Raw genomic sequence first — 23964 nt, 5'->3', positions numbered from 1 at the left:
ATATTAATAACATATAATTTTTAAATATATATATATATATATATATATATATATATATATATATAAATGATATTAATAATAATAGTAATAATAATAATATATATATATATATATATATATATATATATAGTTTATTATTAATAATCTATATATATATATATATATATTTATTTATTTTTTTTATTAATAATAATAATTTAAATAATAAATATATTATTATATTATTATTACTTATTAATATATTATTTATTATTATTTATTTATAGAAATGTATAGTTTCTCATTAGTCTGCATATGGGGAAAGGTGCACATGGGGTGTTGGTAAGTAAACAGTCTGGGGGGTGGGGATCTGCTAAGCACTGGACCCCATTTATATATATAATATTGATTTCTGGTCACATCAATCTATACATTGGGATTGACTTATTAAAACTGAGAAGTGCAAAATCTGGTGAAGCTCTGCATGGAAACCAGTCATCTTCCAGGTTTATTTTTGTCAAAGCTTAACCACTTCAGCCCCAGAAGGTTTTAGCCCCCCCATGACCAGATAATTTTTTTGCGATATGGCGCTCTGACAATTGCGCGGTCGTGCAACATTGCACCCGAATAAAATGAATGTCCTTTGTTTTTTTCCCCACAAATCAAGATTTATTTTGGTGGTATTTGATCACCTCTGCGGTTTTTATATTTTGCACTATAAACAAAAAACACCCACAATTTTGAAAAAAAAAAAACAATAATTTTTTTACTTTCTGGTATAAAATATCCAATAAAAAAAACAGGAAAAAAAATCTAATTTCTTTATCAATCATTTCAGTGTATATTGATTGGTTTGCACAAATGTTTTGGCGTCTATAGACTATGGGATATTTTTATGGCCTTTTTATTGAGTTTTTGTTTTTACTAGTAATGGCAGCGATCAGCAATTCATAGCGGGACTGCGACATTGTGGAGGACAAATTAGACACTAACTGACACTTTTTGGGAACCAATGACACCAAAATCCTTGTATGAAGTTTGAGGGGGCGGGGCTGAACTTTGGGAGGGGAGGGGCCTCTCATGGACCGGCCACCACTGTATTGTGCACTGTCCAGTCTTAGTAAATCAGCCCCCCCCCCGTATACTGTTGTCTGTCTCTTGCCTGTTCCATGCAGACGTTGCCGTTCTCATCTATGGTCCCCGTTTCATCTTCTTGCAGAGATCTGCAGCTGTTCCTTTTCCTCAGGCTGACTACGGACAGGGCGCCAACGACGGCCCCAACCCCCGGCTGGGGGAACCGGTCCTTCACCTTCAGGCGTCCGCAAGTCAACTACGGCTATGAATGAGAAAATAAGAAACGGTCATCTCTGGGACCTCGGCCAGTGTACTAGGACCCCTGGCACAATGGGAATGAACTACTGATTTACAGATCTCAAACCATCGCTAAAAATATCCGAGAAGGACGATTGTTATAAAGAAAATATTTTATGACTGATAAATCCAAATCTAAAAGTTTATTTGTAATGAAATGTGGGGACCCAATTCTGAAAAATAAAAATTGTGGTAAAAATCCGGCATTGAATTATAAACGTCCAAACCTGTTTTTGGAGAAATCCCCGAGCAGCGGGCACCCAAAACAATCACTGGAGGACACAATGCACACTACATTTATGGGGGTCACCGGGTGACACAGGGGGCTCAGAGTCATAGGGTGACAAAGGGTTTTCTGGGGTCACAGGGTTACACAGGATACTCTGGGGTCATAGGGGTTACACAGGATGTTCTGGAGTCATAGGGGTCACAGGGTGACAAAGGACACTCTGGTTTCACAAGGTGACACAGGATACTCTGGGGTCATAGGGCTCGCAGGGTGGCATAGGATGCTTAGGGGTCACAGGGTGACACATGATACTCTGGGGTCACAGGACGACAGGATGCTCTGGGTCATAGGGGTGACACGGGCTGTTCTGCAGTCATAGGGGTCACAGGGTGACAGGATGCTCTGGGTCATAGGGGTCATAGGGCTTGTGTAAAAAAAAAAAAAAAAATCCCACAAAATTGTCTCTGGTAGCGAAAGGGTTAAAGGATAAGTTCACCTTCGGGAACGTCTCACATCTTCTACCCGGAAGCTTTGTTAGTTAAAAAAAATGTATTCATTATATTAATATAGTAAAAAATGCCCCCTCCTCCACCCCCATACGAGAGCTCCATCTGTCTATAAAATGATATAAACTTCATTGTTGCATGGCCGAGTGATTGTCAGTCCAACTATCAGAGCCCTGTATAGGCACTTCCAGGAACGCCCACTGTATATATACCGCATTACCGCAATACCGAGGGGGGGAGGTTACAGCAACAGCTAGCCGTCATAACCCCGGTATTAATTTTAAACAGAAGCCAATCCGGTGTCCAATAAAAGTGGCCCCAGCGCGGCGGATTTGCCACTGGATCATTTTTATGGGCAGCAAGAGAGTTGCCCCCCCTGCCGCTTTCTGGTTGTTTGCCCGTTTACAGGAGACATCGGTAATGGGGGAAACGATCCGATCCTCTAAATCAGGAATATGCAATTAGCGGACCTCCAGCTGTTGCAGAACTACAATTCCCATAAAGCATAGAAAGACTCTGACAGCCACAAGCATGACACCCAGAGGCAGAGGCATGATGGGATTTGTAGTTTTGCAACAGCTGGAGGTCCGCTAATTGCAGAACCCTGCTCTAAATAATGGGCAGGAAGTCGAGGGAGGGCAAGATGCACCTGCTTTGCCAGGAGGCCGTCAATAGACGTCCTCCCCTTTCCACCTGCAGGGCGCGCTGTGATCACAGAGTCAATGAGACTCGGCTGATCACAGATCGGAGTAAGGGGTCGATCTTGGCCCCCTACCATGTGATCAGCTGTCAGCCAATGACATCTGATCATGTGATGTAATCAGAAGATCGGTAATCGTTTTTTTTTCTCCTCACGCTGACAGCCGATCACCGGCTTCTGTGCAAGGGACATCGGTCCCGAAGAGGAAGAAGCAAAGCCGCCTCATCTGTGCCAACCAGTGCCACCTGCCAGTGCCATGAATCAGTGCCAGCAATCAGTGCCACCTATCAATGCCCACATTGGTGCCAATCAGTGCCTCATGAGTGCCACCTAGCAGTGCTGCCTATCAGTGTCACCTACCAGTGCCGATTCGTGCTCATCACTGTCACCCATCAGTGCCCATCACTGCCACCTATCAGTGCCAGCTATCTGTGCCACCGATCAATGCCCTTCAGTGTCAGTCATCAGTGCCACCTCTCAGTGCCCACCAATGCCACCTATAACTACCCACCAGTGCCACCTCATCTGTGCCACCTATTAGTGCCCTTTAGTGCCACCTATCAATGCCCTTCAGTGTCACCCATTAGTGCCACCTCTCAGTGCCCACCAATGCCACCTATAAGTACTAGAGGTCGACCGATATGGGTTTTTCTCTGGCCGATGCCGATATTTAGAAATCATGGCGGCCGATAGCCGATATATGATGCCGATTTTTTTGGGCCGACATGTTAGGCCGATTTTATTTTATTTATTTATTTTTAATCCCCCTTGATCTAACACACCTTTCCCACTGGGGCGTTTTTTTTAGGCGCTTTTGGGCTAAAAATAGTGCCTGTAAAGTGCCTGCAAAATGGCTCCCCTGCAGTCTGTGTGAAAGACAGAGTGCTTTCACACTGAGGCGATGCGCTGGCAGGATCTTAAAAAAAAAGTCCTGCAAGCAGCACGTTTGGAGTGGTGTATACCGCTCCTCCACCACTCCTGCCCATTGATATGAATGGGCACCACTGCCAAAGCACATGCAATGCGATTTGGCAGCGGTGCTTCATGGGCGCATTTAACCTCTTCCTTGGCCGCTAGCTGGGTTATATGTGCCCCACTAGCAGCCAAATAGCACCGCTAAAATGATGGTAAAGAGCCGCTAAAACTTGCGTTTTACCATCAACGCCTGTCCGCTCCAGTGTGAAAGCAGCCTTCATAAGTGATACAGAAAATTTCTTACACTTAAACATTTATTAAACAAAACAAACCTCCAATCAATCATGTATGTATGATCTAGATAAAAAAAAAAAAAAAAAAAAAAAACTATATATTAAATAAAAACGGGTAGTCAAAACTTTTGGACAAAAATATAAAAAATAAAAAAATGGGCTAACTTTACTGTTTTTATTTTATTTTTATTTTTTAAATGGTGTATTTTTTTCCCAAAAAAATGCATTTGAAAGACCTCTGTGCAAATGCCGTGTGACATAAAATATTGCAACAACCGCTATTTTATTCCCTAGGATCTCTGCTAAAAAATATATATAATTTTTGGGGGGTCTAAGTGATTTTCTGGCAGAAAATACAGGATTTTTACTTGTAAGCAACAAGTGTCAGAAAAGATTTAGTCTTTAAATGGTTAAACTGAGAACTTCTACACACAGAGATGATTTCATTCATTGAAGTGTAAACATTGTATCATTTAGTTCTTTTCTTGGCAGTCTGCCCAGAGAGGAGGAAAGTGTTGCTATGACGACTCAGGCAACTTACACTGACTTCTAAGAGCCGGTTCACACTGCGGCGATGCGAGGCGACACAACTTGCCTCGCCTCGACCTGACAAGTCGCCCCCATTCTGTACAATGGAACCGTTCTGAGAGGAGCGACTCGAGTCGCTCCGACTCAGAAAAAAGGTTCCTGTACTACTTTTGGGCGACCTCGGGGCGACTTGCATTGACTTCTATACAGAAGTCATCTGCAAGTCGCCGCTGAGGTCACCGCAGGTCGCGGCGAGGCAAGTCGGTGTCGCCTCGCATCGCCTGCAGTGTGAACCGGTACTTACAGAAGTCATTTCAAAGTCCCGCTGTAGAATCGGCTTTTTATCAGCACAATCGGCCGATGCCGATTATTTAAAAAACGGCAAATATCGGCCGATATATCGGTCGACCTCTACCCATAACCCATCAATGGGACTGCGTGCAAGGGGGGGGGGGGGCATGGAACGTCTAGGTTATCCTAGGGGAGGTGGAAGTGGGCACCTATCACAACTAGGTACCTGCCCCTCCCCCCAACAAAAAAAACACCAAGAGGAAGGGAAGGGAAGTCAATGGCTGTCAGCACAATGTTCTACTTTATGTGATTTCCTCTGTAAATGATAAAATGGATGTTATATTGTATTGTCTTGACGCGGGAACAATAAATGTTCCGACTTCTTCGCATTTCTGGATGGGGACTCCCCTTTGATATCGGGGTCCCGGCTCTACATTCTGCACAGGGAGATGAATGGGGCACTCTAGACTGATGATTCAGGGACAATCCGATCGCCTTCGTGGGGTCAGGAAGGAATTTTGTCCCCCGCCCCCCTTTGGAGACAATCTGACCAAGGAAGGAAGGGGGGGGTTTTCGCCTTCCTCTGAATCATCGTAAGGTTTAGGGGTCCGAAAAAAGGCCCCGTCTATGGGGAGCCGCAGAGGATAACAGTGACCAATCCTCTGATTTATCAAGGCCTTAGAATCATTTCCTTCTATTGATTTATTTACAATAAAAAATAAACAATTGGACAATATTAACCCTTTCATGACTAAGCCCATTTTTGGCATTTGGTATTTAAGGTTAAAATCCATATTTTTTGCTAGAAAATTACTTGGAACCCCCAAACATTATATATATTATATATATATTTTTAGCAGAGACTCTAGAGAATAAAAAGGCGATTGTTGCAATATTTTATGTCACACGGTATTTGCGCAGTGGTGTTTTAAACGCAACTTTATGGGAAAAGGGACACTTTCATGAATTTAAAAAAAACGAAACAGGAAAATTAGCCCAATTTTTGCATAATGTGAAAGATAATGTTACGCCGAGTAAATAGATACCAAACATGTCACACTTTATAATTGCACGCACTCGTGGAATGATGACAAACTTCGGTACCTAAAAATCTCAATAGGCGACGCTTTAAAAAATTGTTACGGTTACCAGGTTAGCGTTACAGAGGAGGTCTAGTGCTAGAATTATTGCTCTCACTCTGACGATCGCGGCGATACCTCACATGTGTGATTTGAACACCGTTTACATATGCGGGCGCGACTTCCGTATGAGTTTCCTTTGCTTTGCGAGCTCGCGGGGACGGCGGGCGCTTTCAATTTTTTTTTTTTTTAATTTTAAAATTAATAAATTGTTTTTTAAAAAAAATAAAAAATTCGATTTTATTGCTGTCACAAGGAATGTAAACACCCCTTGTGACAGTAATAGGTGGTGACAGGTACTCTTTATGGAGTTTATTTATCCCTCCTTTACACTTCAAAGTATTCAGATCGCCGAAAACAGCGATTCTGAATACTGTACATTTTTTTTAAACTGGTGCCATTGGCAGCCGTGTAAACGGGAAGTGACGTCATGACGTGGCTTCCGTGTTTACCATTAGGAGACTGGAATGCGCCATCATTTCAGTTCCTCCCCAGCACCCGGAAGCATCCGATTGTGAATCGGTGCTCCCGATCGAGCGGGAGCACCGGTAACAGCGGCGAGAGGTGGCGGGAGGGGGTGGGACGTCCCCTCCCGCTCCTCCGGCATAACAGCCGAGCGGCTTTTAGCCACTTCGGTTGTTATGGCTGGATAGCCGATCGCCTGCTGTAAAAAACGGTACCAAGATGATACCTGCAGGTGCGGGCATCATCCTGGTATACCCCCCGGAAGCCGAGTACGCAGATATGCGTACGCTCGGCAGGAAGGGGTTAAATAAAGACTGTATTTAAAAAAAAAAAAAAAAAAAAACCCAGAAAAAACAAAACAAAAAAATAAAGAAACACAAAAGAACTGAAAAAAAAAAAACAAAGACAAAAAAAGAAAACACAAAAAAAACTGAACAAAAACCCAAAGTGGCCTAATGGAGTGCGATCGTTTCAAACGGCTCAAACGGCACCGCTTTTGGGGTGTTGTTAACGTTTTAACTGGCACTCGCAGCAGATCGCATAAACGCAGTGCGATTTCTCTGTTGTTACATTCGGCACCTTTTTTGGGGGGACACTTGGTTTCGCCACAGCAAACTGATCCGGAAGTCCGCCCACCCTTACTTTCTCCCATTTCCATTCACAGAGTGCAGCGTGCTCCACGCATGTTCGGTAGCAAACCGCCTGTGAAGCCGCAAGGCTTTACTGCAGGTTTCCCTTAGTCATAATGGCGGCGCCAGCACCTGCCTGGGTGAGGGCACCGCGGGATCCCTGGACGGGTAAGCGACCAGAAATATACCGGGATGATATGCAGCTGCGGGCATCGCCCCGGCCCCGGCGGGCGGTCAGCTTTTTAGTGATAACAACCAATGTGGCTAAAAGCCGATCGGCTGTCATTCTGAAGGAGCGAGAGGGACCCCCCCCTACACTACCGCCCCGCCTTCCGCCGCTCTTCCCGTTCCACCTAGGGTGACCCGGATTGCCCGGGTCTTTCCCGGGTACCTTCATTCTAGGACAATACAGTGCCCTGGATTGAAACTGACACAGCCACCCACCCCCAGGGCTGATCTGATGCCCCCCAAAAAAAGGCCGCCACATCGCTGCTTTACTCACTGACAGTACTTGTCCTGGCCGGGAATGTCTAGAGAGCCACAATCCCCACCCCCTCCAGCATTGGAACGAGGTAAAGCGGGTCTGGGCCGGCCAGGACAAGTACTGTCAGTGAGTAAAGTGGCGATGCGGTGGCCATTTTTTGAGGGGAGTGATCGGTGCTTCTGGGTAAAGCTCGCACCCACCACCCCAGCTGTGCCGTGATTGGTTACAGCACAAGCTGATTTTTAGGAAGGGAGTGGGGGGTGGGTCCCTAAATGGCAGTTTGGAAATGTGGTCACCCTAGTCCCACCGGGAGACCCGAGCCACCATTCGGCGCCCATCAGCCGGCTAGGCTAAGACCCTAAGGAAGCCGTATTCGGCTCTGATCGGGTCTGCGATGTAAAATCCCGGAAGTGATGTCACTTCCGGATTACTCGGCCACCAATGGCGCCAATTAAAATATAATAAAAAATGACTGCATTCAGAATCGCCGTGAGGCATCGCCTCGATCATCAGAGTGAGAGCAATAATTCTACCCCTATAGACCTCCTCTGTAACACTAAAAAAGGATCGCCTATGGACATGTTTTAGGTACTGTAGTTTGTCGCCATTCCACGAGGGTGCGCAATTTCAAAGCTTTAAGGTGGACTCCACCCCCTCCCCCCCATGCAGCTCCACATTTCAATATAAAAACATTGTTTCCTTTCACTTACAATTACTGGTATTCTGAGTGTTGCTCCCCCCGGCCTCATTCTTCCGGGGTACTTCCCGTCACATGTTCCAGGAGTAAAAATGGCCGCTGTGATACGACTATAGAGAAAAAAAAGAGAAAAAAAAGCAATTACTAATCACGTCTCCAGAGGCCTTTGTTGCCTTATTTATAATAAGGGAGGAATTTCTCTTTAACCCCTTCCTAATGGATAGACGTCCTGGACTTTCAGTGGTCATACCGGGATGATGGGCGGAGCTACAGGCTTCATACCGGGATTTACTTTTTTCAAGATGTGACTTCCTGTGTTGTAAAAGCCATCCTAGTGACTGATTAACTGCTGGATGTCTTTTACAGGCACTGGGAGGGAACATTCCCCACCTCCCCCCTCCCAATGGCAACTTTTGAGCTCTCCCATGCCATCGGGAAGCCAGATTTATATAATATAGAGCTGGTCGTGGACCAGATGGTTCCCAGGCATCTCTATGATTCTGGGAGGCTGGAAGCAACGCCATGACATCACTTCCAGTTCTGGCAAATGTACTGACATTTTTTATTTTTGGGAAATCATCAGATCATTTTTTATTCTTTATTATCTCATGTTTTCCAAGGCAAAGGAGAGATTTGGGGGTCTTATAGACCACCCCCCCCCCCCCGATGTCTCCCTAAAGAGTACCTGTCATCCCTTATTTCTATCACAAGGGATGTGTACATATTTTGTGATTTAAATAAAAGTGATAATCTGATGGGGACCCTCATAATAGAATCTGATGCAGACCCTCATAATAATAGAATCTGATGGAGACCCTCGGGCCTGTTCTATAGTTGTATTGTACTGTATGGAGGTGTCTCCGGGACAGGAAGGGAGGTGTATTCTCCTCAGGGGGTCACAGATGGTGATAAACACCCGGCAGAGACAACATACACATACACAGGAATGGGCGGAGGGGGAGGGTACTATATGGGATGAGGACCACCATAACCCCCCCCCCCCCCACACACACACACACACACACACAGCATAAACCCTGAGAGGGTCACACTGAGCCCCTCTAGCAACCAATCACCGGATTTGTCCCGCACAGCAGACTACAGAGCGGACTACAACTCCCAGAATCGGCGGCCTGTACCCCGTCTCCATGGTGACAGGTCTTCTATCAGAAAGCCGTTGATTCGTCAGGTTAGATGTTACATCGCCGCCCCATCTTGCTACACCCTACACTCGCCCACAGGCAGGATAGAGTGAGAAGGGGGCAAGCGAACATCTTGTTACACCCACCAGTTTTGCCTCTTACACTTTTTTGTAACTGTAATCTGAGTTTATATAGGGAAATACAGGACTTAGAGCTCCGTCTGACTGTTTAGATTTGAGTTTTAAAAGCAGCGGCGAGCCTGCTGATCTCACAGGTTTCCTAATCTGACAGAAGTTCGCTGCTTTTAAAATTCGACATCTAAACAGTCAGACGGAGTTCTAAGTCCTGTATTTTACTATAAAACTTCAGATTGCAGTTAAAAATAAGTGTAAGATGGAAAACTCCGATGGGCGTACCTAAATGTCCGCTTTCCCCTTCTCAGTGCATCCTTACTGTGGAGGAGTGTGGGGTGTAGAAAGATGGCGGCGACGCAACGTCACTTCCGTTATACACCGCAGCGTTCTTCAGTTCAGAAAGTGCAATGGAAGTAACGTTCCATCGCGGCCATCTTGCTACACCCCGCACTCGTCCGCAGACTCTGGACCTCACCATACAACACAACAAGCCGCTTCCCCAGGGAGAGAGGGGGGGGAGGAGCTCCGGGGACAGCCCACCTCCGTCACCGGGACCTTCATACACCCCAATATCACCCCTCCCCCCATATCTCTACCGACATCACCGAAACCTGGATAATACCCCCCTCCCCCATCACATACACCCCCCATCACCTCCAACTATTACCCCCTCCCCCATCACCTCCAACTATTACCCCCTCCCCCATCACCGCCAAATACCCCGTCTTCCTCATCACCTTCAAATACCCCCTCTCTTCCCCCCATCACCTCCAAATACCCCCCTCTCTTCCACCTATCACCGCCAAATACCCCCTCCCCCATCCCCTCCAAATACCCCCCTCTCTTCCACCTATCACCGCCAAATACCCCCCTCCCCCATCACCCCCAAATACCCCCTCTCTTCCCCTCCCCCATCACCTCCAAATACCCCCCTCTCCTCCCCCATCACCTCCAAATACCGCCCTCCCCCATCACTTCCAAGTACCCCCTCTCTTCCCCCATCACCGCCAAATACCCCCTTCTCTTGCCCCCATCACCTCCAAATACCCCCTCTCTTCCCCATCACCCCAAAATACTCCCCTCCCCCATCACCTCCAAGTACCCCCTCTTCTCCCCCCCCCATCACAGCCAAATACCCCCTCCCCCATCACCTCCCCCTATCACCCTAAATACCCCCCTCCCCCATCACCTCCAAATTCCCCCTCCCCCGTTATCGCCAAATACCCCCTCCCACTATCACCTCAAATATTACCCCCTCCCCCCTCACTGAAACCCGGATAATACAACAACTACCCCCCATAACCTCCAAATTATACCCACAATATAACACCCCTCCCCCATATCACTGACACCTGAATGTATATCACCTCCCATCCCCCCAAATCACCGACCCCCCCACTGACCCCTGTATGAATAGGATGATCCATTATATGGGGCAGGGAATCAATAACCAATCTATATCACATCACCCCCACCACTGATCAATAATCACCCTATACTCTGTTTTTATATTCACCTATTGTAACCAGCCAATATCATGACTAATAATCAATATCTCATCATTGCCAATACTTGGTGATCACTGTCTGATAATTCATTGTTATTGATCTACGACAGTGATGGTGAACCTTGGCACCCCAGATGTTTTTGAACTACATTTCCCATGATGCTCCTGCACTCTGCAGTGTAGTTGAGCATCATGGGAAATGTAGTTCCAAAACATCTGGGGTGCCAAGGTTCGCCATCACTGATCTACGATATACTGATATCCCAGCATTTATCACTGATCAATAAGCAGCCCGTATCTCATGATTTTCACCCCTCCCCCCCGATCAGTGATCAATAACCAGCGCATATCTCATGATTATCACCCCCCGATCAGTGATCAATAACCAGCCCGTATTTCATGATTATCACCCCCCCATCAGTAATCAATAAGCAGCCCGCATCTCATGATTATCACCCCTTCCTCCGATCAGTGAGCAATAACCAGCTCGTATCTCATGAATATCACCCCTCCCCCCTGATCAGTGATCAATAACCAGCTTGTATTTCATGATTATCACCCCCCCCCGATCAGTGATCAATAAGCAGCAATCACCTCTGATTTCTATAATACCTCTTTGTCTTCCATTATAACCTCCTCATTATCAATACTCGGCATTGCTGGTTATCAGTAATCACCAATCTTCATTCTTTTATCAATAACCGCCCATTGATATTCATTCCTTATAGATATCACCTATCAATATATTTACCAATAAACTGAATTTTCTTTTCCTGTACCCAACACCCGTCTGTCAGTAATTATCCACCTATCAGGTGTCAGTATCTGGTCACCTGATCACACGACACCCAACTATCACCAATCATTTCTCTGATCATACCTCTGTTAGGCCGATCAATAATTATTATCCACAATCACCCCCCCCCCCCCCGTATACTGTATATTCATTGTTCTCTGAGCCGACACTCACTGTATAGAGGGAGGAGAGATACAATCTGTATGCTGTATGTGTAAACAGTGTTTATAAACATTGATCAGACAGAGATACAAAGTAACATTGTTTATAAACAATGCTCAGACAGGAGATAGAGAAAACAATGTAACATTGTTTATAAAAATTGATAAGACTAGGAAGTACAAGATACAAAGTGACATTGTTTATAAACATTGCTCAGAGAGGAGATAGAGCAATACAAAGTAACATTGTTTATAAACATTGATCAGATGGGAGATAGACCTTTTTTCAGATTTTCCATTTTTCCAAAAGCAGCTGAAACAACTGTTTAAAATGGTGGATAAAAGAAGAATAAAAAACAAATTTCCCGGATAAATGAACCCGATTTTAACAATATGCTTTATCTTCCTGTGGGGTATTATGGGGTGTATTACACTTTGTGTACACTAGGTGGAGCCATTATACCATTTATTGATAAAGCCAGCTCTGCCCAATAAGGGTGAAGAACCAGAAATGGACAGCAGGGGGCGAGCGTGTGTTCTGGAATACACTGACTGTCCATTCCATACATTCCACTTCATCCCGACAGTCAGATGGAGTTTTGTGGTTTTGCTTCTCTAAAGACCTCTGGGGGGTAAAATAGACCAAAGGCCGTTTCCTCGTCTGTAGATCTGCTGTTACCAGAGTACCCTTACCCACTCCGGGAAGATTTACCCCCATTCCCGACCAGGTCATTTTTTGCGATGTGGCACTGTGTTGCTTTAACTGACAATTGTGCTGAACCCAAATATAATTCACAGTATCTGACAAAAGTAAGTACACCCCTCAGTCACATTTATGTAAATATTTTCTTCTCTCTTTTCATGTGACAACACTGAAGAAATGACACTTGTCTACAATGTAAAGTAGTGAGTGTACAGCTTGTATAACAGTGTACATTTCCTGTCCCCTCAAAATAACTCAACACACAGCCATTAATGTCTAAACCACTGGCAACAAAAGTCAGTACGCCCCCTAAGTGAAAATGTCCAAATTGGGCCCAATTAGCCATTTTCCCTCCCCCGGTGTCATGTGACTCGTTAGTGCTACAAGGTCTCAGGTGTGAATGGGGAGCAGGTGTGTTACATTTGGTGTTATCGCTCTCACTCTCTCATACTGGTCACTGGAAGTACAACATGGCACCTCATGGCAAAGAACTCTCTGAGGATCTGAAGATAAGAATTGTTGCTCCACATAAAGATGGCCTAGGCCAGGGATCCACAAACCCCAGGCGCCAGGTCGCCAATGCGACCAGAAATCGCAACCTGGCGCCTAAGCTGTCACCAGCCCACTCACTATTGATGCCCCAGACATGCAGCAGCATTAACACCGACTGCCGTCCTCCTCCCTCCTCCACACTCTGCCGCACCGCACTAAGTCTGTGAAACTGACAAGCAATGGAGAGAGGAGGATCTGTCAGATTTCAGCTCGATGTCGGGGTGGGCGGGAACCGGCCGGTATGGGCGGGACCCAGCAACTATCAAACACCAGCTAATGAAATCTGGGCGGGCCGCTACGTGTATGTGGCCCCGCCCCTTTTCTTAAAGCGGGGTACCACCCTAAAGTGGAACCTCCGCTGATCAGAACCCTCCCCCCCTCCGGTGTCACAATTGGCACCTTTCAGGGGGGAGGGGGGTGGGGATACCTGTCAAAGACAGGTATTTACACCCACTTCTGGGCATAGACTCCCGTGGGAGTCTATGCCTCTTCCTGTCCTGCCGCGCTGTCTGCTGGGACACACACGGGTCCCAGTGACAGCGCGGACAATTCCTACTGCACTGCGCGACTCGCGCATGCGCAGTAGGGAACCGGGAAGTGAAGCCGATTCGCTTCACTTCCTGATTCCCTCATCTAGAATGGTGACGGCAGCAGCCGAGAGCCGAGTGATCGATCGGCCTCGGCATAGCTGGACCCCGGGACAGGTGAGTGTCCATTTATTAAAAGTCAGCAGCTGTAGTATTTATAGCTGCTGGCTTTTAATATTTTTTTTTTTGGTGAAATCCCTCTTTAAGCAGCCATATTGTTGGCTGGCGTTTGATAGCTGCTGAGTCCCACTCACCCGGGACCCGCCCACCCCAACATTAAGCTCAATTCTGACAGCTCCTCTGTTACGTTTCAGTAACAGCGTGCTCCCTGTGAAACCTGCCAGTGCCACCTGCCAGCGCCAACCAGTGGCATCTGCCAGTGCCAACCACTGGCACCACCAATCAGTGCCACCTGCCAGTGTCAGTGCCACCACCAATCAGTGCCACCTGCTAGTGCCAACCAGTGCCACCGCCAATCAATACCACCTGCAACCACCAACCAGTGCCACCGCCAATCAGTGCCACCTGCCAGTGACAATCAGTGCCACCTGCCAATCAGTGCCAACCAGTGCCACCTGCCAACACCAACCAGTGCCATCACCAGTGTCATCTGCCAGTGACAACTAGTGCCACCGCCAACCAGGGCCACCTGCCACTTCCAAACCAGTGCCACCTGCCAATCAGTGCCACCACCAGTGCCACCTGCCAGTTCCAAACCAGTGTCACCTGCCAGTTCCAAACTAGTGTCACCTGCCAGTTCCAAACTAGTGTCACCTGCCAGGTCCAAACCAGTGCCACCTGCCAGTGCCAGCCAGTTCCATCTGTTGCCAGCCTTACTCTCTTTCTGGTCAGCCCATAACCCTGATATAACAGCGTTTCAATGGAGTGATTGACAGGGTGCTCCATTGTGAGTTAGGGATAGGGGGTGAAAATGAGTGGCCTTACCCCGGGAGCTGACAATCAATACCACTCTTAAAAAAAAAAAAAAAAAAAAACTGGCTCCTAACTTTTTTAACTGGCTCCTAAATTCAAAGCAAATTTGTCAACCCCTGTATTATAATTAAACCTCATTATTAAATTCTAGTATTATAATTAACCACTTCAATACAGGGCACTTTCACCCCCTTCCTTCCCAGCCCAATTTTCAGCTTTCAGCGCTCTAGCGCTTTCAGTGACAATTGCGCGGTCATGCTACACTGTACCCAAATGAAATTGTTATCATTTTGTTCGCACAAATAGAGCTTTATTTTGGTGTTATTTATTCACGACTCCGTTTTTTTTTTTTTTTGCGATATAAGCGCAAAAAAAGCGGAAATTTGGGAAAAAAAACAATATTTTCTTTTTTCTATTTGAAAAGAAATCCAATAAAATCAAATTTTGTCATAAATTTAAGCCAAAATGTATTCTGCTACATGTTTTTGGTAAAAAAAATTCCGTTAAGTGTTGTAGACATGTCACTGGAGAAGTGATCGAGGGGGTGTACATCTCACCTAGGTTGCTACACAGTGTGAGATGGTAAATCCAGGATGGATCAGTTTCTCAGCAGCGATATGCTGCTGAGTTGTTATTTAATTTTGCCGGGCCTGGGTTTATATGGAATGGCAGGTAGGTTTGGTAGAGGGACCTGTCATTCCACATCCCCCGATCCAGTTCTGGGTTTGGGATCAGGTGAGCTTTGATCCTAATTAGCCTGGGAAGCTAAAGGCTCTGCAGGGTCTGCAGGTGATTGCTCTCAGCCAGGGAAACGAACAGTCTGTGTGTTTGAGGAAGCTGCAAGCACAGCCACTGCTGGAGCTAAAACTCACCCTGCGATATCCAGGTGAAAGACGCTGTGTTTGTAAGTGTCAGATAGGTGAGCAGAACCTGTTAGTAAGCGCCCAGCCGGGCTAGGACTTTTATTTTTGTTGTACTTAGAAAGCACGGTGTTGCTGTATATTTTGTTTGCTGGACTGTTTGTACCACGAATAAACGCCAAGATCTGCTTTATAAATTCCAAGTCTGCTGTGAACTGTGTCCAAACACACCCTACCCCGGGAAGATCCCTTACAATTGGTGGAGGTAGCGGGCAACACGGTTGCTAGGGGCAACGGTGTGGACAGACTTGGCTACAGCTGCTGATGTCCTGGGTGAAAGCTGCAACTACACTCCAAGAACAGTCCAGCAACATGGAGGAGATGCTGAAGCAGTTTATGCAAGTGAGTTTGCAACAACAGCAGGCTCAGACAGAGGCCAATAGACGACATGAACAGTCCATGGCTGCACAACAACAACTTATCGAGCACCTGATAGCAATTCGAGAGGCGCCTGTGGTTGCTAATCCACCCACAGTGATGGGAGCCGCTCCAGAGATTTTTTTTGGGAGAAGGACTGTGCAGAAAGCGCTGCAAAAGATGACTGCTGAGGACGATGTTGAGGCCTTTCTAACAGTATTTGAGCGCGTGGCTGAGCGAGAGAAGTTACCAGCCGCTGAGTGGGCAGAGGTAATTGCGCCCTATTTAACAGGTGAACCCCAAAAGGCCTACTATGACCTCAGTGAGCAAGAGGTTAAGGACTATACTCGGCTAAAAGAGGAGATACTTGCCCGACTAGGAGTTACTACTGCAGTCCGTGCCCGGAGGGTACGCAACTGGAGCTACAGTCTGGACAAATCAGCGAGGTCCCAGATGTATGACCTAATCCATTTGGCAAGAAAGTGGTTGGAGCCAGATACTTCTACTCCTGCACAAATCCTAGAGAAGGTCGTGATGGATCGCTACCTCCGAGCGCTTCCTACTGACCTGCAACGCTGGGTGGGACAAGGTGATCCTAAGAATGCAAACGAACTTGTCAACCTTGTGGAGAGGTTCCAGGCGACTGAGGACTACCTCCGTGATGTTCCTGCAGCATCTTCACCTCCCCGGAGCGCCAGATCTGTGCCGTCAGCTGGTAAGAGACTTCCATCTATTGGGGGAGTGTGGAGGGGTGCTGATGGAGGGAAAAGGGCTCAAGTGGTGTCTCAGGGACAAAAGACTGGTGATGGTCCCGGGTGGCTAAGGGGCTCTGAAAAGGACTCCTTGCCAAAGAGACCAGGCCCTATCCAGTGTTGGAGATGCCATGAGGCGGGACACGTGTCGGCCCATTGCCCTCTTACCTCTGAACCCATGGAATGTGACGCTAGCCGGCGTCAGTCGCTATTTGCGGAACCATCTTGTGCTGCAGTTCCTGGACTAGAGACTGAACCGCAAATCTGCAACATCACAATCAATGACTTTCCTGTTAAAGCGTTAATGGACTCAGGAAGCCTTGTAACCTTGGTGCATGCTAGCCTGGTGACTGGGGACTTAGAGTCTAAAAAGCATATGAGCGTTGTGTGTATACATGGTGATACACAAGTGTACCCTATAGTGCTGGCTAAAGTCGGGACTGAACAAGGCACAGTACAATATGAAGTGGGTGTGGTTAAAAACCTCATGCATAATGTAATATTGGGGCGCGATTTTCCTTTATTCTGGGCTCTCTGGGAAAAAAGAAAAATCCCCAAAAGGAGTGAGGATACCTCTAAGGTGGTTGCCTTGTCCACTGTGAATGATAAAAGTGTACAGGATGAAAATGATTGTTTTCCTTTGCAGGTCCTGGCTGGGGAGGAGGAGGCTCCTCCCACTGAGCAAAATATACTAGACTTAGAGGTGTCTAGCGATAATTTTGGGGCTGCACAATTACAGGACCCCACTCTCAAAAATGCGAGAGAGCAGGTTGCTGTTATGAATGGGGTACCTCAGGAACCAGATGCTGAAAAAAGATTTCCACATTTTTCGGTGACTAATGATCTTTTCTATAGAGTCAATAAGGTTAAGGATGAGATTGTGGAACAGCTTCTGGTACCTAAGCCGTACCGGCGTCAGGTGCTTGACATGGCACATAACCATGTTCTTGGGGGACACTTGGGGACTGACAAAACGCGAGAGAGGGTTCTCCAGAGGTTTTTTTGGCCGGCCATATATGATGACATTAAAAAATACCGTGAGTCGTGCCCCACATGTCAGGTTAGTGCCCCAGTGTCACATTTTCGCAGTCCTTTGGTTTCGCTCCCTATTATAGAGGTGCCTTTTGAGCGTATTGCCATGGATTTAGTGGGTCCCATTGTAAAGTCAGCTAGAGGACACCAGTATATTTTGGTAGTCCTGGATTATGCGACCCGCTATCCTGAGGCTGTACCCTTAAGAAACACTGCATCTAAAACAATTGCACGTGAGTTGTTTTATATGTTCTCTAGGACTGGGATCCCCAAAGAAATCCTAACTGACCAAGGTACGCCATTTATGTCGAAAGTAATGAAGGAATTATGCAGACTATTTAAAATCTCACACATCCGTACCTCTGTATACCACCCCCAGACGGACGGATTGGTGGAGAGATTTAATAAAACTTTGAAACATATGTTGAAGAAAGTGGTGGCAAAAGATGGTCGTGACTGGGATCATTTATTACCCTACCTCATGTTTGCTATTAGGGAGGTGCCCCAAGCGTCCACAGGGTTCTCACCATTCGAGTTGGTCTATGGTCATCACCCTAGGGGTCTACTAGACATTGCAAAAGAGACATGGGAGAATGAGTCCACCCCATACAAGAGTGTTATTGAGCATGTAGCACAAATGCAGGACCGTATAGCCACTGTAATGCCCCTGGTAAGGGAACACCTCCAGAGGGCTCAAGAGGCCCAAAGTAGAATTTACAACCGGTCCGCAAGAATCAGGACATTCAACCCAGGCGATAGGGTCCTTATACTAGTCCCCACTGTTGAGAGTAAATTCTTGGCGAAGTGGCAAGGTCCCTATGAAATTGTTGAAAAGGTCAGTGAGGTGAACTACAAGGTGCACCAACCAGGTAGAAGGAAGCCTTTCCAAGTTTATCACATAAACTTGATCAAGCCCTGGAAAGACAGGGAATCCTTGGTGGCGACAAATACTGTTAATAATTTGTCACCACCAATCCCTCCAGTCAAGGTAGGTGATACTCTATCAGTGTCACAGAAACAGGAGGCTTAGGAATTTTTACAGAAAAACAAAAACAAGTTCTCTGACCTCCCAGGGCGTACACACCTCATCCATCATCACATTGAAACTGAGCCTAGAAGCAGAGTAAACCTTAAGCCCTATAGGATACCCGAGGCACGTAGGGAAGCCGTATCTGCCGAGGTAAAACGTATGCTTGCTCTGGGGGTAATTGAGGTGTCACAGAGTGAATGGTCCAGCCCAATTGTGCTAATCCCAAAGCCCAATGGAACTTGGAGGTTCTGTAACGATTTCAGAAAGTTGAATGAGATCTCCAAGTTCGATGCGTATCCTATGCCCAGGGTAGATGAGTTGATTGAGAAGTTGGGTAACGCCAGGTACATAACCACCCTCGATCTCACAAAGGGCTACTGGCAGATTCCACTTTCTGGTGAGGCTAAAGAGAAAACTGCATTCTCCACCCCTGATGGGCTATTCCAGTATGTAGTGATGCCATTCGGGTTACATGGAGCGCCTGCAACTTTCCAGAGGTTGATGGACTTGATTCTGCGACCACATCGTGATTACTCAGCTGCCTACCTCGATGATGTGGTCATTTTTAGCCCTGATTGGGAAAGTCACCTCTGTAAGGTACAGGCCGTGTTGATTGCCATAAGTGATGCGGGGTTGACCATAAATGCCGAGAAGTGTGCTCTAGCCCTAGAAGAGGCCAAATATCTAGGCTACATTATTGGGAGAGGGTTGATTAAGCCACAGCTAAATAAAATTGAGGCAATACAGAATTGGCCTAGACCCCTGACAAAGAAACAGGTTAGAGCTTTCCTGGGTATTACGGGGTATTACCGTAGATTTGTGCCGAACTTTGCCTCAGTTGCTGCTCCACTAACTGACTTGACAAAGGGCGGAAAGACAGCAATGGTCACGTGGACCCCAGAGGCCGAGAAGGCTTTCCAAAGCCTTAAGTCTGCCTTGTGCCAACCACCTGTCTTAGTTACCCCCGATTTCAGGCGAGAATTTCTGGTCCAGACAGATGCCTCTAACACAGGCTTAGGTGCAGTACTCTCACAAGTAGTGAATGGTGAGGAGCATCCAGTGACGTACTTGAGTAGAAAACTAACCCCGGCCGAGAAAAATTATGCCATTGTGGAGCGAGAATGTTTGGCAGTGAAGTGGGCCCTAGAATCGTTAAAGTATTACTTGCTAGGCAGGAAATTCAAGTTGGTGACAGACCATGCCCCCCTAACATGGATGAAGTTAAACAAGGAGAGAAATGCAAGAGTGACTAGATGGTTTCTCTCCCTACAAAACTTTAATTTCACTGTGGAACACAGGCCAGGGAAATTACAGGCAAATGCTGACGCATTGTCAAGGGTAAGTTGTCTGTGGGGACAAAAGGCTCAGCCCTCCGGTCTGAAAAAGAGGGGGGGGATATGTAGACATGTCACTGGAGAAGTGGTTGAGGGGGTGTACATCTCACCTAGGTTGCTACACAGTGTGAGATGGTAAGTCCAGGATGGATCAGTTTCTCAGCAGCAATATGCTGCTGAGTTGTTATTTAATTTTGCCGGGCCTGGGTTTATATGGAATGGCAGGTAGGTTTGGTAGAGGGACCTGTCATTCCACATCCCCCGATCCAGTTCTGGGTTTGGGATCAGGTGAGCTTTGATCCTAATTAGCCTGGGAAGCTAAAGGCTCTGCAGGGTCTGCAGGTGATTGCTCTCAGCCAGGGAAACGAACAGTCTGTGTGTTTGAGGAAGCTGCAAGCACAGCCACTGCTGGAGCTAAAACTCACCCTGCGATATCCAGGCGAAAGACGCTGTGTTTGTAAGTGTCAGATAGGTGAGCAGAACCTGTTAGTAAGCGCCCAGCCGGGCTAGGACTTTTATTTTTGTTGTACTTAGATAGCACGGTGTTGCTGTATATTTTGTTTGCTGGACTGTTTGTACCACGAATAAACGCCAAGATCTGCTTTATAAATTCCAAGTCTGCTGTGAACTGTGTCCAAACACACCCTACCCCGGGAAGATCCCTTACAGTGTATAATAATTGGTTTGTGTGATCACGGACATATGTACGCAAATGATCATGTACATATGTATGCAGGTGATCACGTACATATGTGTGCAGATAATCATTGGGACATGTGATTTTAGTGGGACATATGTGGGGGACATGTTTTTATTATTAGGGACATGTGTTTTTATTATTTGGGGACATGTATGTTTTGGGACATGTGTGTTTTGGGGACATATGTGGGGACTGTGTTTGTACTGTGTGGTGTGTTGTGTGTTGACACTACACTGGTGATCAGTGAGTAAAAAGCTGTGAAAAGCAGCCCATACTCACTGATCATCAGCCGGCTGCAGCGATCCGCTCTCCTCTCCTCTGCGATGACTTCCGTGTGAGGAGAGGAGAGCCGATTGCCTAGCAACCGGCTGTTTGTTTACATCACATGACGGCCGTGATTGGACACGGCCGTCATGTGATCAGGAGGGCCAATCACAGAGCCCTCCTGCCGATCTGAGATGTGCCGTGTCCGGGTGACACGAGCACATCGGGATCGTGCCGCTGCGCGGGCGCGCGCGCGCGCGATCCCGCTACTCCTGAAGGACGTTCCTGAACGTCCTATCAGGAGCAGGCGGCTCCCACCCGGCCGTATATATACATTGGCCGGGTGGGAAGTGGTAAACATCATTGTTGCGCGTTATCCATTATAATTAAAAATTAAATGAATACATAATATTACAATTAGAGGTGCGCTGGAATTTCGGCCAAAAATTTTTTTTTTTACATTCGGCTGAATGAAAAAAACAGCAGATACAGAAAGGGGGCGTGGTCTTCTTCACGGAGCTGAATTGCCAGACCACAGTAACAATGTCCCTGTGATAGACGGCACACTGAATCAGTGTGACTTGATTACAGGAGGCGGGACATTCTTACTGCAGCCGGGGCATTCTTACTGCAGCCGGGGCAATTCAAATCCAGCTGCGTGACACACGGAGATCGCAGCTGATGTGGGCACTGGTAAAGCTGCTGGGCACTGGCAAGCTGCATATGATGGACACTGTTAGGGCTGCATATGATGGGCGCTGGTGAGCTGCATATGATGGACACTGTTAGGGCTGCATATGATGGGCGCTGGTGAGCTGCATATGATGGACACTGTTAGGGCTGCATATGATGGGCGCTGGTGAGCTGCATATGATGGGCGCTGGTGAGCTGCATATGATGGGCACTGGTGAGGCTGCATTGATCTCCTGTATCAAGTCTGCAGTCCCTGACCATCTCTTGTATAGCGTCTGCAGTCGCTGACCATCTCTTGTATCGCGTCTGCAGTCTCTGACCATCTCTTGTATCGCGTCTGCAGTCTCTGACCATCTCTTGTATCACGTCTGCAGTCCCTGACCATCTCTTGTATCGCGTCTGCAGTCTCTGACCATCTCTTGTATCGCGTCTGCAGTCCCTGACCATCTCTTGTATCACGTCTGCAGTCCCTGACCATCTCTTGTATCACGTCTGCAGTCCCTGACCATCTCTTGTATCACGTCTGCAGTCCCTGACCATCTCTTGTATCGCGTCTGCAGTCTCTGACCATCTCTTGTATCGCGTCTGCAGTCCCTGACCATCTCTTGTATCACGTCTGCAGTCCCTGACCATCTCTTGTATCACGTCTGCAGTCCCTGACCATCTCTTGTATCACGTCTGCAGTCCCTGACCATCTCTTGTATCACGTCTGCAGTCCCTGACCATCTCTTGTATCGCGTCTGCAGTCTCTGACCATCTCTTGTATCACGTCTGCAGTCTCTGACCATCTCTTGTATCACGTCTGCAGTCTCTGACCATCTTCTGTATGATGTCAGTAAGAGATTGCAGACATGATACAAGAGATGGTCAGAGACTGCAGACTGCATTTCTCTTGACCTTTCTTGTAGTAAAGGCATTGGCAAGCTGCATATGATGGGCACTGGTGAGGCTGCATATGATGGGCACTGGTGAGGCTGCATTGATCTCCTGTATCAAGTCTGCTGTCTCTGACCATCTCCTGTATCGCGTCTGCAGTCCCTGACCATCTCTTGTATCGCGTCTGCAGTCCCTGACCATCTCTTGTATCGCGTCTGCAGTCCCTGACCATCTCTTGTATCGCGTCTGCAGTCCCTGACCATCTCTTGTATCGCGTCTGCAGTCCCTGACCATCTCTTGTATCGCGTCTGCAGTCCCTGACCATCTCTTGTATCGCGTCTGCAGTCCCTGACCATCTCTTGTATCGCGTCTGCAGTCCCTGACCATCTCTTGTATCGCGTCTGCAGTCCCTGACCATCTCTTGTATCGCGTCTGCAGTCCCTGACCATCTCTTGTATCGCGTCTGCAGTCCCTGACCATCTCTTGTATCGCGTCTGCAGTCCCTGACCATCTCTTGTATCGCGTCTGCAGTCCCTGACCATCTCTTGTATCGCGTCTGCAGTCCCTGACCATCTCTTGTATCGCGTCTGCAGTCCCTGACCATCTCTTGTATCGCGTCTGCAGTCCCTGACCATCTCTTGTATCGCGTCTGCAGTCCCTGACCATCTCTTGTATCGCGTCTGCAGTCCCTGACCATCTCTTGTATCGCGTCTGCAGTCTCTGACCATCTCCTGTATCGCGTCTGCAGTCTCTGACCATCTCCTGTATCGCGTCTGCAGTCCCTGACCATCTCTTGTATCGCGTCTGCAGTCTCTGACCATCTCTTGTATGATGTCAGTAAGAGATTGCAGACATGATACAAGAGATGGTCAGAGACTGCAGACTGCATTTCTCTTGACCTTTCTTGTAGTAAAGGTGCCAATAATGGCAAACAATAAATTCATATTAATTTAAATTGATGATATTAATTAAAAAGTTAAATATAATAAAATTATATATAAAAATAATTTAAATATTTATTAAAAACTGTCATTTTCGGTATCGGTTTTTCGTCCTAGTGCATCCTTCATTTTCAGTATCGGTTTCAGCACCAAAATTTCCATTCAATGCACCCCTAATTACAATTAGTTTTTAGTTACCCTTTCATTCATTTGTTACACTTAGCACAGCAAAGGATCATATTCCTGTGAGGTGTCCTGGGTGTCCCTATGATCTCGGTGGAAGGACTGTGATGTCATCCTTGCCTAGGCACTGACCTCCGGCCT

At 47.0% G+C, this 23964-nt stretch overlaps 1 long non-coding RNA gene across 1 annotated transcript in view; it reads right to left on the bottom strand.

Moving 5' to 3' along the window:
• Nucleotides 1-281: 281 nt before the first annotated feature.
• Nucleotides 282-23964, bottom strand: part of LOC143984980 (uncharacterized) — a 50228-nt gene continuing 26545 nt past the window's right edge. The window contains exons 3-4 of the long non-coding RNA XR_013275307.1: nucleotides 8240-8336; nucleotides 282-1315 (exon numbers count right to left, since the gene is read on the bottom strand). This is a non-coding gene — a long non-coding RNA (uncharacterized LOC143984980). The remainder of the gene's footprint in view (nucleotides 1316-8239; nucleotides 8337-23964) is intronic.

Source organism: Lithobates pipiens, unplaced genomic scaffold (genome assembly GCF_037356315.1).
Source record: "Lithobates pipiens isolate NorthernLeopardFrog02 unplaced genomic scaffold, aLitPip1_a1.2 Scaffold_1, whole genome shotgun sequence".
Classification (NCBI taxonomy): domain Eukaryota; kingdom Metazoa; phylum Chordata; class Amphibia; order Anura; family Ranidae; genus Lithobates; species Lithobates pipiens.
The sequence above is the reverse complement of the archived record's forward strand: the minus strand, read 5'-3'. Positions and strand labels throughout refer to the sequence as shown.